Source organism: Alligator mississippiensis, chromosome 2 (genome assembly GCF_030867095.1).
Source record: "Alligator mississippiensis isolate rAllMis1 chromosome 2, rAllMis1, whole genome shotgun sequence".
NCBI lineage: Eukaryota > Metazoa > Chordata > Crocodylia > Alligatoridae > Alligator > Alligator mississippiensis.
In genome coordinates, this window is record NC_081825.1 from 288,033,420 (window position 1) to 288,051,464 (window position 18,045).

Sequence of the window (18,045 nt, forward strand, 5' to 3'; positions counted from 1 at the left end):
TAGTTTGTGGTTGCGGGGAACATGCCCCAGCTGCTGAAGCAGTGGGACTGCCCCACGCCTCCCTGCCTGAGGTGGCAGTGGCTCCTTAACCCCCCTGCCCACCTCCACCTCCTCCCCCAAGCAGCGGGGATACCCCACACCTCTCTGCCCAAGGGCAAAGGAGATCATGGTGATTGTGCCTCACCCTGGTGCCTGGCCCCAACGCCCCCCAGAACAGCCAGCAGGGAGAGGGAGATAGCAGGCAGGGATGGAGGGAGGGAGAGGAGGGGAAGCAGATGGATGTATAGGGGGGGAGCATGGGGCCAGATGTAGCGGGGGGTGTGAGCCTGGACCCTGAGCAGTCAGGGGGTGTGGCAGGACCCCGAGCGGTGGGGGGGGAAGCAGGGATGGACCCCTAGTGGCAGGGTTGGGGGGAAGTGGGGCCAGATCCTGCAGGGTGATGGGGGCATGGTCAGACCCTGATGGGGGGGAGCAGCTGGACCCTGAGTACCAGCGGGGGGGGAGCGGAGCTGGACCCTGAGCAGTGGGGTCAGGGGGAGTGGGACCAGACCCTGAATGATGACAGGAGTGGGGAGCAGTTGGACCTTGAGTGCCAATGGGGGGAGGGGTGCAGACCCCAAGCACTGATGGGGGGGAAGCAGGGCTGGAGCCTAAGTGGAGGGGGGGGAGCAGGCCAGACCCCAAGGGGCGATGGGAGGGCATGGCCAGACCCCAAGCAATGACAGAAGTGGGGCAGTGGGGCCAGACCCTGGGCAGGGGGGCAGCCGGATCCTAAGCAATGACGGGGGGGAGCAGGGCTTGAATCTGAGCAGTATGGAGGGGAGCGAGGCTGGATCCTGAGCAGCAGCAGGGTGGGGAGCAGGGCTGGACCCTGAGTGGGGGGGGTGGCAGCAAGGGTGGGGAGTGGGGCCAGACCCTGAGTGGCGATGGGTAGAGGGAGGCACGACTGGATCCCGAGCAGCACCAGGAAGGGTGGGTGGCTGGACCTCGAGCAGTGGGGAGTTGGGGCCAGACAGGGAGCAGTGGGGGGTGGGCTAGAATGTGGGGGTGGGGGATGGAGGGTGCGGTGTTGGATGCGGGGCTCCGTCCCGTCCCCCCCCCCCCATCATTCATTTTCAGTAATTTGCTAGTGTTAATATAAATGCCATGTTTAACCCTTTCTTTCATAAACATTCCTCTTGGTTCTCTATGTGCTCTATCACAAACACAAGGGTTGCTGGGCGGGCAACACATTGTATATACTCAAATCCAAGATGAGGTTTTTTCCACCCCATTAGGGCAGGAGGGTAGGGCGGAAGCCTCATCTTGGATACTGGCCCAAAGCAGGCCATGGCTTAGCTCTGGCCCTGGATTGAGGCCGAAGCCAGAGATGAGCTATTGCCCTGGGCTGGAATGGCTTGGTGGAGGGGGCACACGCACACAGCTAGGGGCTGTGCAAGGGACAGGCAAGTAGGGGACAGATACAGGTACTGAGGGACAGGAGGCAGAGGCGTAAGGGACTGGGGTCTGGTCCCTTGTCCCCCACCACTGCTTTCTTTACCACAGCAGTGATGTGGGGACAAATTTAAGATGACCTTTACTAACTAGATTCTATACATGGACAGTTATAACAAATTTGTAATTTTCCATGTATAGAATCTAATTGTTGGGGGGGTCATCTTAAACTCAAAGTCATCTTGGATTCTGGTAAATATGGGAGATCACTGGTCCTCTTTATTAAAGAATATTTGCTCTTAAATTATGTGTTATTATGAAGGTCTAGGAATGTGTATTTTCAAAAGCCCTGCTTTTGTAGCAATTCATTTCACCATGGGAGTTGCAGTAGCAATTAATTATCTTTTGTTAGTTAGATAGGAAAATAAATAACCAGTATTAAGAGGGTATGAGAAGTAGATTAGGATCAGAGATGCAGGAAATGTATTTTACCAAATTTGGGTCAGCTGAAACTCTGTGGGAACAAAAGTGATTGTATTCTGTGTTTGTCTGGGAGGAAAACAATCATAGTAGCAAGGGTGATTCTGCTGATGAAGACATTTGGAATAGCAATCAAGTTCCTTCACATTTCAAGGAAACATCTGTTTTTAGCTAGTTGTGCCTACATTTGCCATGGGTTCTGCCCTTCTTCATATCCTCATTTCTATGATTAGGTATTATTTGCATACAAAACCTACAGTTCTTTGTTTTCTTTTTTTCCCTTGCTCCTGCTGTGAATGCCACTGAGGTCACAGTCCTTTACACCTGTGATGTAACAGCTTGTTGCTATGAAAACAATTATTGTATCATCCTCAGAGGGCTGTGGTTTCAAGTCAGGAATAAGCCATGCAAACTATTAGCTTTTAAGTCAAAGAAGGGCTTATTTTTCATGCTCATGTCTCTCACGAAGGGGAACAAATCAACCACACAATAACTTTCTTCAACATTGCATCAAGTGACAGCAGCACATTAAAAGTTTGACATTATGAAGATAGTCATCAGCATCTATGCTTCAGGACTCTCTTAAAGTCCCACTCCTTGTGAGAGGCTCACAATATATTAGTTTATAATTAAAATAGAGATCAAAGCTTCTATTTCTACCCCTAGATGTCATGCTGTGCTTCTCAGTGTTTGTCTCAGGTTATGTGCCCTTTGGGGCAAGGATGGTTCTTGTGTGATGATATTATACTAACCAGATCTTGCTGGTGGTAAGCAAATTCTATATACTAATTAATAATAATGAAGACTAGTTTACACAAAACTAGTCTACACACACAGTGTTTCTCAAAGATGATAATAATGAGAGTCAAAGCATTTTATATTCAGACAGGCTCAGTTCAGACTTCCTGGTGTAAATATGCTTAGACTAAGAGGGGAAGCTCTACTCTGCACCAAGATTCAGATCTGGACAAATCTTCATGCCTAACTCACCTCTCTCGTTGTAATAGGCTGAAGTAGAACCCAGGTGCAAAACACTCGCAAATTTTGGCGAAGTTCAGAGGTGGAGCTGAACATCGCAGCTGGGTCCTTCTCTATTCATAGTCTAATAAGATAAAACAGGCTCCGGATAAATATAAATATAAAAATAAAAGTAATTCAAAGACTTTTAATGGTCTTTTTTGCAGCAAAAACTAACAAACTAAGAACAATGAAAAAGTTTTCTATAGAGATATGTTCCCTGTTGTGATACCCTAACCAGTTCTAAGAGTTGTTTCTGAAATCAAATGTGCACTTAGTTAGATGAGACCTGCGATCAAGGGCTGGAGGAGGCTGTCACAGGTATTAACAATAAACCAACACAAAGTTCAACAAATTAGGCTTTCTTTTTCTTTTGGCCACCTGGGAGTTTTTCACAACAGAACGCTTCTTTGGTACCATATGTTCCAGTCCCATAAAACAAATAATTTATTTAATGAATTAGAAAGATCACAACCAAGCAGCAGAACACATAAAGTGCAACATTAGCTCCCTATTCAATCTGTTCATTCTAAATGTGGACTAGGAAATGCAGTTGCTGTCTGAATCACCTTTTCCTGCATGCTCAGACAGGTTGGGTGTCATCATTGCTTGGAAAAAGACTTCCAGGAAACATGGAAGTGCAATAGGAAATGAAGTTGATGACTGTCTGACTCAGGTCCCATTATGGCTTCAACACAGCAAAGCATTTTAGCCTCATTGACTTCACTCCTGTGAAACATGTCTGTGGTTTGCTAAATCCCTGTTGTTGAACTGCACCTGAATTTAAATGCACGGATTGCTTCAGCCTTTCAGGGGATATTATCAATTTAAAATGAATATTCTAAAAAAAAAAAATCCCATAGACTTCATTTACTCACCCCTGTTATAGATAATGTCTTGTCTGATTACAACTGAACCGTAGTTTACACTTCCATTACTTTTCATTCTCTATGCCACTGATTACAGTTTGGAATTTCTCTGTCTGGAAAATGAAAATAAAAATAGACGATTCTGTTTGCCTTCTGAGTACAGGCAGTCTCTAGTCTATCTCATTTACAAGTCCTCATGTGCCTGGCCACTTGTCCAACACTGCAATGCCTGGGCTGTAAGCATTGCAGAGAGAAGTTTCTATTTTGACCAACCCATTTCCAATAGAATTAAGGAAAATACAGGAACATTTGTTTTGGCCTGCCATTCTGATTGTCAAAAAAATGGGTTAATGTTGATCACATTTAATATGCTGTTTCTTTAATTGGGTAAAGAAACTGTAGTTACTTTTAGTTGCCCTTCTGGATTGTAAAACTATTTACTGCAAACCTGCCAATGATTCATGTTACCTTGCTAAAATCTCTGGCTTTAACTCTTTACTCAAGTATGTGCCTAACATATTATCAGTGCCCTGCTGCTGGGCAAACTCAATGCAGGACTGTTAAAGAGCAAGAAAGAACATAAGAGGACCTTAATCTGATCTGGCAAAATTCCCAGAGCAGGAATGAAGGATGCTTGGTGCCTGCCTAATTCTGGTTCATTTTTCTGTTTTCATGAAGAAGTATACTTTTTCCCTTGCTACATCAGAAGCTGTAATCTGACTTCATTCCACAGGGGTTCACGTAACTCTCCTTCAGCGGATCAGTTCATTCCTACATTATCTGGGACAATATCTGATCCCAGGTTTACCTATAAACTTTCAGACTAATATTTTTATGCCATAGTTTTCATCGCTTTGTGACATTATCCCAGGGTCCTTTTTGTAATACACAGCAGTTCCACTATATAATAATATAATTCTAATTAAGAGCATATGTTTACTATTACATTAAATATTTTGCAAAGAGCATCTGCTGTCCATGAAAAAAAAAGTAAGTTGGATTTTTCATTGTAAAGCCAAGTGCCTAAAAACGGAAGTATTTTGACTGAAAAACCAAAATTGGATTGGGAATTCTGCGCTGAGTTGTAGTTACAGTTTAGTTAACCCATATCCCTCTTTTTCTTGATAGACTGGGCTGCCCAACCACACTGAAATTAAGTCTAAGATTCAGGCTAATGCAGATTAAATCCCAGGAAAGAACAGCTGTATGGACATTTCTCTGTGGCCATAGGAAGCAGAACCACAAGCAATACCCTGAAGCTGCAGCAGGGGAAATGTATCTTGGAGGTTAGGAGGAACTTTCTGACTAGGAGAGTGGTCAAGCTGCCTAGAGACACTGGGGGATCTCTGTTCTTGGACATTTTCAAAAGTAGGTTGGACACTTGGCTGGGATGGTTCAGTCAGGGACGATCCCATCTTGAAGGGGACTAAACTAGATGACCTCTGAAGTCCTTTCCAGCCCCATTTTCCTGCCAGCCTATGATCTTTTTATGGAATGGAATAGAATAAGCTGCCATGGGGAGTTTCTAAGAAGAGACTGGATAGGCATCCATGTGGGATAGTTTAAGAGAAGGACATCCTACATTTGTGTAGGCGTTTGGAGTAGAAGATCCATGGGATCCTTTCCAACCCTATGATACTTGCATTGTACTACACTATGTGCCAAGATGCCTCCAGGCTTCAGGACTGAAGATCATAATGGAGCATAGAAACATAATGGATGCAGTATGCCTCAGGAGCCTGTCCTACAGAACAGCATGAGGGAAAAAGTCAAATCCGTGGAACACCAAGGCAGCATTCCCAAATGGAAATATTTTAATTTTTAGATGAATTTTGTCAGTCTTTGAAAAATCAGTCAAATTAATTTTTTTTTCTGTGAGAAAAAAGCCTGGTTTCTGACCATCTTTAGAAACCCCTTTTGCAATTCCAGCCTTAACATGAACTGTCAATATTCTTTTCCTTTAAGAATTTGCACAAATTGATTTTCTCCTGAGACTGGTGAATTTTTAGCCTAATGTGACAGTACTAAGTTGGGTGCCTGGGATAACCTGAATGAGGAAAGACTGATTTTTCATGTAAAAAATTTAAGGATCTTAAATGTAATGATGTGCTGTGTGGCCCAGAAAGCCCTAGGTATGAATCACAGTATAAATAACCATTGGCACTAAAGAGAAATAGTAATTCAGCAATATGCATGGTGAAATAAATTGCTACCTGTATTGAAAGAGCAGCGTGGGCAACTGCCTTACCCCAGAAGTAGGGTAGGTATAGTAGGGTAGGGTAGGCTAGTGATTCCCTTAGGTATTAACACTTAGGGTCACAGCCTGGTCCCTGCTTTCTCCTTGCTCCAGGATTAACTTCAGTCACCACTGGCATGAGATCTGTAGTAGCAGTCTGGTACCTTCACATGCCCTCTTACTTTCCTGCATGGACATCTTCCATGATACTCTGTTGAGACCATTTTTAGTTGACTTACACCAGGAAATGTAAAGCAATAGACTTTAATGGCAAGAGAATTGGCTGCTATCTGATACCTGACAGTGATACACCCCTAGCCACTGAGCCACCCTGGTTTTTAGTGCAGCTCCCTTCTAGTCAAATCACCTTTCCATCCACAGCCACGGCACTGATATGTGCTGCATGTGAAAAGCCTATAAGGCAAGTCAACACCGCTGTATAGCCCTTCAGGGATCTGCCACGCCTTGAGCATACACCCTGTCCGACAGAACGTGGGCGTTGTGTTATATTTATACCCAATGTTAACCTCCCCATGGTGTCTTGTTTTTCCATTTCCTCCACCACCCGTTGCTTCCTTTCCAATTCTTTCCCTTTCCACACAGCCTTCCAAGCACGCACGTGATACCGTACTTAATGGCATTGTACAAAAGGCTTCAGCTAAACAAAAGCTTCAAAATTCTTGCAGTAATATAGCCCAATGCTTTTTTTTCTGCAGTCATGAGGAAAAGAAAAGGCATGTGTTCTGGCAGCGGTCGGAAACTTATAGTCTATGGGCTGGGTTTGGCCATTTATCCAGGTTGCAGAGTTTGGGGGGCTTGGTGGCATTTTTAGGGGGGAGGGAGTTTGAGAGGCCTGTAACTGTGTGGCAGCTGAGCTGTACGAGAAATGGCACCAGCACAGCATGGAGGAACAGCAAATGCATGAGCAGTGACTCAGGCTTGGATTGAAGCGGCCTCTTCTTGAAGCTAAACTCCTTTAAATTAGCTCCTTCTATTCTAAGAGATATGGCATTGCACTGGAAGAAGGCAGGGTAGAGGTGCACCTTATAGACTAACTAATTAGTTATAAGTATTACCAATTAGACTATTTCGTCAATAAGGTGCATCTCTACCTGTCTTCTGCCTGACTACGGACTAACGCAGCTAGCTCCCTCTCACTGCAGTGGAAGTCAGGAGACTTTCCCCCTGACCTGTTTATGACCTGTAATAAATCACTTTGGACCAGAACCTCAGTGGTGCCTATCCCAAAAAACCCCATGCAAATTCTACATCTAAATACTTTTAAGGATCTGGGCCTTTCTCTGTCTGTGTCTTTAATTCCCTTCTTACCCTTTGCTTGGCTTACTCAATTCAGTTATAAAGGAAACGTTATCTTACTGTATGTTTGTACAGTGCTCATCACAACAGAGGCCTGATTTAGGTTGAGGCCTTATGTGCTCCTAGTTGTAGAGAAGTCACCTCATTTCAGAGTGGAAGGGTAAGGCACACAGAAGTGAAATACAAGCAAGATGGGTTCAGCAGCCTTTGATCTGTTTGTAAACAGCTGCCTCAATGAGTATACAAAGTTTAGGCAAATGAATCTGGGTAAAATAAGCAAAGCGAGGTTGTGCTCAGAACTAGGAATACACCTTTCCTGGGGTATGAATAGCTTTGGCCTTTCCCTTCCCCATCTTGGTATGGGTGTATTTTAAGTTTCAGGAAGAGAGGTGCAGGGGTTTGGGGGAAACTGTACCCCAATTTCTTGAAAGCCAAACTCATGTCATGGCTGTGTGTTACACCATAGGGGGTTGAAAACTGCAGGGCTGGTAGCTCTTACTGAAGCCACCAAGTCTGCCAAGTTTTAAGAAGATCGGTGCAGGGGTTGTGGGGAACTGCACCCCAAGCTGCTGACAGGCAAAACTCGTGATGTGGGGGGGTGACACTGTGTGTGTGTTCAGGTGTGCCCTTCCTGGCGCTGGGGCCTCTGCACAACACAGCAGTGTGCCCCACTGAGGCCTCCTCCTCCCCTGCAGCCTCAAGCCCGGTTCTTCACTTTACGTGACAACAGGTACAATAACTTAGCTGGCTTAACACCAGTAGCATCAGCAGCAGCAGCATCAAAGGTACCCACACCGAACTGTCACAGAGCCTGTTGTTTTATAAAGGAAATGACAGCAAGAAGTGAAGATGTTGTGTTGTGTTGGTCATATGACGTTATTCATGGTGTGTGATGGCTTATTTTGTGTTTTTATGTCTATGTGTGTATTATGAAAAAAAGGAGTGCTTAAAAAAATGTATCTTTGGAAGTGTTAGGGTTGAAAACCCCTTTGCCAGGCTGAGGAGGTACCTGCAGTTGGTCCTGGATGGAAGGAATAGTAAAGAAGTCATAAGCTGGCCTGGCATGCAATGCAGGCAAGAAAGTCAGTCAGTGAAAATGGAAATGGAGGTGTCAGAGGGTGAGGGACAGGCTTGATGGGGGTAGGGGGAAAGGGGGAGGTAGCAGCACAGGTAAACGTGCAGGGGTGCCTGGGGTGTCAGATGTCCGGCCGGTCGCAGCGTGCCAGAACTCCACTGTGTGTACGGAGTGCATGAGTTTCTGTACCTACTACCTAGGAGGCTGATGACATGCAGTTCATAGGCCCAGCTCTGAAAAGTGGTTTGTACATTCAAACAAGCTCCTAACCTCATCACCAGAACTGAAGCCAACTTCCTACAGCTCAAAAGACAAAACCTGCCAACTATCTCCAGCACCCCCACAAACTGCACCCCCTGAATCTAGCAAAGACAACAAAACCCGACTACGTGTGGGGGCACATTCCTCACCAAAAAACCACTCTGCCTCCAGTCTCTCAGGCCTGATCCTGAGAGGGAGCAAATTACAATGCAAACCACTTTTCAGAGCTGGACCTATGAACTGCATTTCATTAGCCTCCTAGGTAGTAGGTACAGAAACTCATGGACTCTGTATATACAGTGGAGCTCTGGCACGCTGCGACCTGCCGGACACCTGACACCCCAGGCATTTCTGCACTTTCACCTGAGCTGCTACATCCCCTTTCCCCACCCCAGCCTGTCCCTCCCCCCCAACGCCTCCATTTCCATTTTCACTGGCTGGCTTTCTTGCCTGCATTGTGGGCCAGGCCAGCCTCTGGCTTCTTTACTATTTCTTCCATCCAGGACCAACTGCAGGTACTTGCTCAGCCTGACAAAGGAGTTTTCAACCCTAAAGCTGGCATCCCGGGCAGCTAAGCTGAGCTCACTGGGAGCCTTACAACAGCACTGCAACCAGCAAGCATCAGGCCTGTCAAAGACGTGACAGGTCTGGACATTCCCCAGCCAGGACTTTGTGCATGCGTGCGTTAGCTGGAGGTTATGGCACCTCCTACCCGCCTTTCACTAGGGGATCATTGGCTCTGGCATTTATGGGGCTGCTGCACTGCCAGCAGTCCCACCAGGCCTCCCTACCCTGGCAGGATGCAGTTTCAGTGGTCATGCCCAGGACCTGGGGCCTCCTCCTTCCCCATAGCCTCAATCTCATACCTCCAAGTTTGTCCTGGCAGGGGAATGAGCTCAGCAAGGACATGTTCTTCCCCTGCTGGCTAGTGATGCAGTTAGTGCCTCCTCCAGCTGAGAGCGGGGCATTACCTGGCTTTTCAAAACCTCTAAAAAAGGAGATTGGTGCAGACGGAGTGAGGAGGGTGGCACTCAGTCCATCTGCAGGTGGAGCTTGGGGAACCCCAGCAGTGGGAGGTTCACCTTTAGGAACACCAGCTGCTCCACCAACGTAGGACCAAGCAGGTGTGACGGGGTGTCACAACATCCCCAGCAATGCTGAACACCCTCTCACTTGGAACACTGGTCAGTGGACAGGACAGGTGATGCCGGGCAACTGTGGCCAGATCCTGCCACATGTGGCTATGGCTTGCCCAGTAGGCCAAGGGGTCGCATTCCAGTGGCTCCACATCCTTAGTGAGATAGATAGCCACCAAAGCCTCGGTGCTACCTGCCCGAGGCTGGGGTCTGGTGTGTTTGGACCCCAGCATTGAGGCCATGCCCATGGCCCACATTGGCAGTGGCTGGCGTGGATGAGACTGGCTGGTACTGGTGATGGTGCTGGTGCTGGTGCTGGGAGTGCTGGCATGGGAAAGTGGATCCCCCTCTTCCACATCCCCTCACCTCTGCACTTCGGCCTCCCTGACTTTGTTCACCAGCACTTGCGTCCAGTGATCAAGGGTTTTGGGGCTGTCAGTGAACATGCTCCCCTTCACCCTTGGGTCACACATGCCCACCATCATGTGGACTGTACTGGACTGCAAGGGATCCAGTCATCTCCTGATGCCATCCTTTAGCCACCTCACCAGTGCCTGCACATCTGGTGACAGCGGCCTCCCCCAGCCAGGACCACTGATCTGGAACTTCTCCATTTGGTTCTCCACTTCCCTCACTAGGGGGATCACCTCGCTGAGGAGGGTATCGCCAGCGCTAAGGGTCTTGGTGGCCTCAAGGAAGGGCTTGAGGACCACCAACATCTGGGAGATGTTGCCACACTCAGCTCTGTTCAGGGGGGCACTGATCCCTATCTCCTCAAGCAAAGCCATCTCATGGATGGCCTTCTGTTGCTCTGCCAGGCTTTTGAGCATCAGGTACATGGAGTTCCACCAAGTCTCCGCATCCTGCACGATTCTGTGCTGTGGGATGCTGAGCTCTGCCTGTTTCTCCCACAGCATCTTGCCCCCCTTGATGCTGTGGTGGAAGTAGCCTGCCACATTCCTGAATTTCGAAATCAGTTGGCTTGTATCAGTACTGGTGGTGGCACCATCACCGGCAGCCCTGTGCCCCTCCAAGGCATCCCTACAGGGAGGGCACCACCGCCTTGCTAAAGGTGGTACGTGCAGGCACTTTGTAAAATGGGGCCAGAAGTGCTACAAACCACCTGAACCCTGGTCGCTTAACTAGGGAGAAGGGCTGGCTATCCAGAGCAAGCATCTCCCCAATGCTCTGGGTGATCTCACGCACCTTGGGAATGTGCCCCTCTTTCTGTCCACCTTTCCCCTACTGGTCCAGGGTGGCCTGCCTCTGCTTTGGGGGCAAGGGGGCTTTGGATCAAGTGGGGGACTTCCCTTTTGGCGCACACACACTGGTGCCAGGCTGAGCAGCAGGAAGAAGAGCAAGCGGGTGGTGCCTCCTTAGATGCAGCAGCATGGCCGTGGTGGAGAAGTGTCTCACATCCTTGCCACGGCCCATGTGCCTTTGGCAGTGCTGGCAGATGGCAAACCTGGGATCATCTGCCACCTCAAAATGATTCCACACTACACTACTCCCCCACTTCTGGGTTGAGGGCGAGGATCCTGCCTTTTCCCCCTTCTCAGCAGGCTGAGGCTGAACAGCAGGAGGAGCTGCTTCAGCTGAGCCACTTGCCTCCACAACCTCAGCCTCCTCCGAGGTGCTGCTTTCCAGAGGAGACCTGGGTCTAGGGGAAATGTGAGGGGTGTGGAGCACTAACTCTGATGCCCCCTCAGTCCCCAGAATTGCCTGAGCCAGCACGCTCAGCATCCCTGGTTCCAGCTCCAGCTCCTCCTCTGGCAGTGGGAGGCTCACACTGAGAGCTGAAATTGGGGTGAGGAGGCAGTGATTCCACTGCTGGTGCCCACTTCTGGACTGAGCGGAGGTGAAGCAGGTGCAGGGACGTTAGGTGCAGACACTGCTCCCACCGCCTGGCTTCCACTGGCTGCACTGATATCACGGCTGCTCAGGAAGAGCTTGTGTCTGTGTTTGGGACGGGGGGAGCTTGCAGCTCGAGCTCTCTCCTTACCCCTCTCCCTCCCCTGCCAGAAGACCTGGCACCTGCCTTTCCAGCACACTTCATATTGATCTTTCCTGTGCTGCAAAAGGTCTCCGTGTGTGTATGAATCTTTTTGTATATCTGTCTGTCATGTTCTCCTGTGAATATCTGTGTCTATCTTGTGCTATGAATGAAATTATTTTTGTGTCTTCTTTTGTGTCTTCTTTTTGGCCCTCACGATATTGTCTATCTTGTGGTGTGAATGAAATTATTTGCGTGTTCCTGTGTCTCAATACATTATCTGTGTCTTGCTCTTCTGTAAATATCTGTCTGTCTTCTGCTGCTGTGAATTTTTTTCTATATTCCGGGTCTCTGTGTATGTGCATGTGTGTGTGCGTGCGTGCAAGCAAGGAATCTGTGCCTCCCTGCACAGTGATAGATAACACTGGCTGGGAAAACACAACTGTCTTTTTGCAAAATTTCCAAAACAAGTTCTCCAAAAAATAATTTAAAGAAATAAATTGAACTGTAATACTACTAATAATTGAATTGAATAGCTAAGCTAAACTAAGCTAAGTTAAGCCAAATCCTAACCACTCCTTTATAACACAAAAAAGCAGCAAGCAGGTCTGTCGCAGCATTCCTCTCTCACACAGCTGCTGACAGGGAATGAGCTGCAAAAGGCACAGGAGGGCTGGAAACACGGGCTTTTATACTTTCTTTAGTCCCACCCCACAGACACTGACATGGGAAAAGTAGCCAGGGAGAAATCCTTCTCCCTGGCTACCTACAGACATCAGCCTTCCCCCTCCCCCCCCCACTCCCCCCTCCCTCCCCTGCTCCACTCTTCCCCTGCTCCCCCCCCCCCCTTCTAATTGCCTCAAAATGGCTGAAGTGGCTCCGAAGCATCCGAAGCGGGCCCGAATCGCTTCAGATGCTCCTGACCCACTCCGCACACCATTGCTGGTATCCCACTTTGACCCGGAAGTGCCGCTTTGGACACCAAAGCATCCGAAGTGGGTCTGGATCCAAAGCGGGATCCAAAGACTCGCACAGCCCTAGTAAACGGCATCAGTCAAGGGACTAAAGAATGAACGCAGATATCACCTCCAGGTTTACGAGGCTACAGAAGGGACACAGTGGGCACATCTACACATGAACTTTAATATGAAGCTGACTATTTAGCTCTGCAGTAAAACATCACCATCTACACATGCACCTGTATAAGGGTCTAATAAATTAATTAAATCTGTTATAGGACCGTACTATCCAGGATAAGTACTATCCTACAGCGGAGTAGTTACATGCATCAAAATGCACCTGTAGATGGTTTTAGATAGGGGATAGCTGGAGCACGGAGGGTGCTACAGTGTGAGGAATGCCTGCCAGCCCCACACTGCAAGACTCTTGTGCCCCAGCCAGCCCCTCCACATCACGTTGACTTTGTTGAGCTGGGGCACAGTAGCCTGGGGCTGGCAGGCTGAATCCCCAGGGCTGCTCCACCCCCGTTCAATGTGCTGTGGTCCCAGGCACACATGTAAACACTGCAAACGGGAGAAAAACTCTGGCGTGAACTGCACCACCATTTATTGCTATGTGTTAATAGCACGTGTAGATTCATCCAGTGTAATGAAAAAGAGCATCTTCACGTGGGTACGTAATGAGGCACACTGGAGATTATTTAAATGGAAAGAACTTTATATTTCTAATTTATTCTTCATTAAGTGTCTTGCTCTTTACTCTCTGCATTTCTCCCAGCTTTGGAAATGGGAATAAACCGCTCAAGTTCATTTTCAATTAGACCCTGGTTCTAGTCTTTACATTCAGGCTCTAAGGCACAATGCTACAACTACTTCTTGTAAACAAATGGAGAGCTTTTTTAAATCCATAGGCTATTTTAGCTGTTCCTGTGGTTTTTTAAAGCTTGATGTGGGCAAGAAATGGGAGCAAATTTGATTCCAGCAGTACCCCTTTGATTTTTTTCCCCCCACAGGATGACAAACAAAGCCATGCTTAGCATAGATTGACAGATGCTAGAGTCAGAAGGGACGTCAACAGATCATTGAGTCCAACCCCCTGCCCTGGGCAGGAAGGAGTGCTGGAGTCAGATGACCCCAGCCAGATGCCTATTCAGCCTTCTCTTAAAGACCCCCAAGGTAGGGGAGAGCACCACCTCCCTTGGAAGCCTGTTCCAAGTTTTGGCCACCCTTACTGTGACAAAGTTCTTCCTGATATCCAGCCTAAATTTGCTGTCTATCAGTTTGTGATCATTGTTCCTTGTTACCCCAAGAGGCGCCCTGGTGAACAGAGCATCTCTGATTCCTTGCTGCTCCCCCCTCCCTCCCCACCCTCATGAATTTGTAGGAGGCCACAAGATCACCTCTCAGCCCTCTCTTGCGGAGGCTGAAGTGATCCAGGTCCCTCAGTCTCCCCCCATAGGGCTTATCCTGCAAACCCTTTATCATTAAGCCACCCTTACGAGTAGCTCTCCTCTGGACCCTCTTGAGGTTATCCACATCCTTCTTAAAGTATGGCACCCAAAACTGGATGCAGTACTCCAACTGTGGTCTGACCAATGCCGCATAGACGGGAAGTATCACGTCCTTGACTCTATTTGTCATGCATCTGCTAATGCATGATAAAGTGCAGTTAGCTTTGCTGATGATTTTGTCACACTGACAACTCATGTTCATCTTGGAGTCCACTACAACTCCAAGATCACTTTCTGCTGCTGTGCTGCTGAGAAGGTCACTTCCCAGCCAATAGATGCACTCTGCACTTGTCCTTGTTGAACTGCATCCTATTGTGTTCTGCCCACTTTTCCAACCTGTCCAGGTCCTACTGCAATTGTTCCCTACCCTCCAGAGTGTGCACTTCACCCCACAATTTAGTATCATCCGCAAACCTGGACAGAGTACACTTCACACCCACATCCAAGTCACTGATGAAGACATTAAAGAGTATCGGTCCAAGGACCAAACCCTGAGGGACCCCACTACCCACACCCTTTCAGGTTGATACCAACCTGTCCACCATCACTCTCTGGGTGCAACCCCCAAGCCAATTTGCCACCCACCAGACTCTGTAATTATCTAAGTCACAGCCTCTTAATTTATTTATGAGAATGGGATGAGATACTGTATTGAAGGCCTTCCTAAAATCCAAGTAAACGATATCCACCTCTACTCCTGGGTCTAAGTATTTTGTGACCTGGTCATAAAATGAAGATTAGTCAGGCATGATCTACCTGCTATGAATCCAAGCTGGTGGAAAGGGCATGATAGTGCTTCAGCTTCTCAAGACAGGATGTAGTATATCCATTATATAAATATGTTCTATCTATGTTATTTGGTAGATTTACACTGCCATTATAAGAAAAAGATTTTTTCTTCCAGCTATTATAGGACATTTTAAGTCAGATACTTCTGATTTTTATGATTCTGTAGCTGATTTAAGAATGACAAAAGTGTAGGCAGAAATTGTGTGCGCCTGGTCATTTATACAGTAGCTTGTTTTGTATTCTGGAGAAGTCTTTCGCAAGCTTTGCATCAGGTTAGCAGTCTCTGTTCTCCTGCCTTTTTCTTTAGAGTACATTGCCTTTTGAGGCAAAACAAGGAGGAATGCATTGAAACCTTTTATCATACAGTTATCTACATTCCTGGACAATGTCACTGTCTGAACTGTGACTCATTCATGGACTCTGCAAAGCTTCTATCAGAAGCTTCTGTGCCTTTTGTTTCATTTTCCACAAGGTTAGGCTTCAGCAAATCTCTCCTGCTGGAAGGAGGTATATAATAGGGACTGTGAAGGTGGCAGATTGAGGGGCAAAGACAGCTCTCTCTGCCTCAGCCTGTAATTTCATTACAGTAATCTAGAAAAATGATCTTGCTTACCTACATCAGGACACTGAAACCTACAAAGCTTCAATTGAAACTGAAATAAGGAAGGAATTTTTGTCCGATTCTAAAAAAAAAAAAAAATACTGAGATTTGCTATGCACAAAAGCTTGTAGATAATAAGGTTCCCTGAGCTTGCAGGGAAGATGGCTACAGGGAAGATAGATGTCTTGTGCTCAAATTAGGGGGTAATCTAGCATAGTTAAACTAAAAAATACATTTATCTTTGCCTGTCACTCAAACCAACCCTTACATAGAGGTTCCAGAAACATTTGCCTAAAGAAACTCCCTCTTTACTTTTCATCTATATTCCTTGTTTCCACTTGCAGCTTGTCTGTGCTATTAAAGATACCTGCTGCTGTTACTGAGCATTTGCAGCACAGTTAAATTAGTACTGAATCTTGAAGGCAGCACGTGTTTCATTAGGGCTGTTTCAAAGCAGTTCCCTCCTAACACATTGAGCTGCTAGGCCAAATATCTCCAATAGCTTAGCATGTTGGTGGTGGATAGACAGATAAAAGGACATATTCATAAAAAATGGTGTTCTGGGTTTTGTGATAGACAAATTAGGTAATAGTACTGTGTGTGCTGGAAGTTTTGGAGGGGAATTACTCTTAGGGACTTGATATTTAATGGCTTTGTTGTTTTGTCTCTCAGAAGATTGTTTGTTCATAAATATACCAAATGGGCAAAGTGTTAAGATGTTTGGCATTTTGGTAGTTCAAATGCACAAATTCAGATGGAAACTAAACTTCAGTTGAGTCTTTTAGCTATTTACCAACCTGAGCTGGAAATGTAATGAAAATAAATTTTCATGAGATAAACCTTAGGCTCCCTGGTGCTGGCTGGAACTGCAGTAGGGTCTACATTTGTCATGATAATTTTCCTCTTTTATTCCTGGACCCACCAAAACTTGATGGGAAAGTGCAGAACATCAGAGTGGTATGATGCTCATAAGAAGTTTCAGTTTAGTTCTTATTTTGCATATCTCCATTGATAATCACTAAGCAAACATAAAAACACATTGGAAATGGTTTGCACTGGCATATTACACTATTGAATCTAGTGCAAGGCAGAAGTACAAGCATCATATTGGCTAGAGAATAAGTGCAAAAGCTATGCAAAATGAGGTCATAACTAGTTTGAACAGGGTAATACCTTTAGGTAGGCTTCAGTAACAGAATATAAGCCAGAAGAATGTGGGGAATACCCAGCAAGTATGTCAAAAGGGTGGCTTGTGATGAGGAGTGTAAGAGGTCAGGGGAAGATAATTGATGGCATAGATAACCAGAATGTAAGAGACAGTACTTCAGTGCAAGAGGGATCCATGACAGAATGAGGGTGTGTCTACATGTGCATTTCTGTAGGCTTAAATTTACTGTGCAGTAAGTTAATGTGCAGTTTTAGAGATTCATAGATTGTGGGAATAGGCTGGCGTATACACGTGCAGGCATAAACGTGCATTAACGCTGTGTGGGGGCTGACTTGGGACTAAAATAAGTCCCAAGTTGGTCTACATACACCGTGTTACTGCGCAGTAAGGTGTCTACATGTGCGTTACTGCTCAGTAACTAATCAGGCATAAATTTGATACCTTCATGACGCAGGTATCAAATTTATGGTCAAGTTGATATAAGTTGCCATATTTACTGTGCAGTATGGGTGTGCATGTGTAGACATGCTCCTGTACTGCACAGTAATTTCAGTTACTGCATAGTAAATGTGCACACATAGATGCCCCAAGAAACTATTCAAAACACATAGGAGCAAAAAGATTGATAAGGCTTGCACTATAGAGGCATACATTTCCAGCTAAAGAGACTCTAGGATTATCATCATGCTATTAACTATTAGATGGAGGCAACCAAAATAAATGCTTGTTCCTTAGGGAAATACGTCTTAGAGGTTAACTGACATTATTAATTTGTAATTCCCTTAAGCAATAAGAGTACTGGAAACACTGCAAGACCATTTAAGTAGGCACAAAAGATGTAGAAATTTCCTATAAACCATAAAGCGCATGATGATTAATCTCCTATGAACCATAAAACACATGGTGATTCCTCACTTTTTCTCTGCCAGTGAAAAAGTTGCTACATCGGCTGCAATGAGTTGCTCAATATGAAAGAAAGAAAGAAATATAGGTTGCACAACAATAGTTAGGCAGAGCTTATCTTAGTGTGCGAGTCAGAGGTAGCATTGGAAAACAGATGTAAAAATTGTCATTACTCTGTTCATTATGGCTGTTAAACTGATCCCTTCAGCCTACGGGGCAATCGCATTGGTGGGCAAGTATGGAGAAGATCATATGATCACTGCCTATACTGTATCCGTTCTGCAGCTAGACAGAGA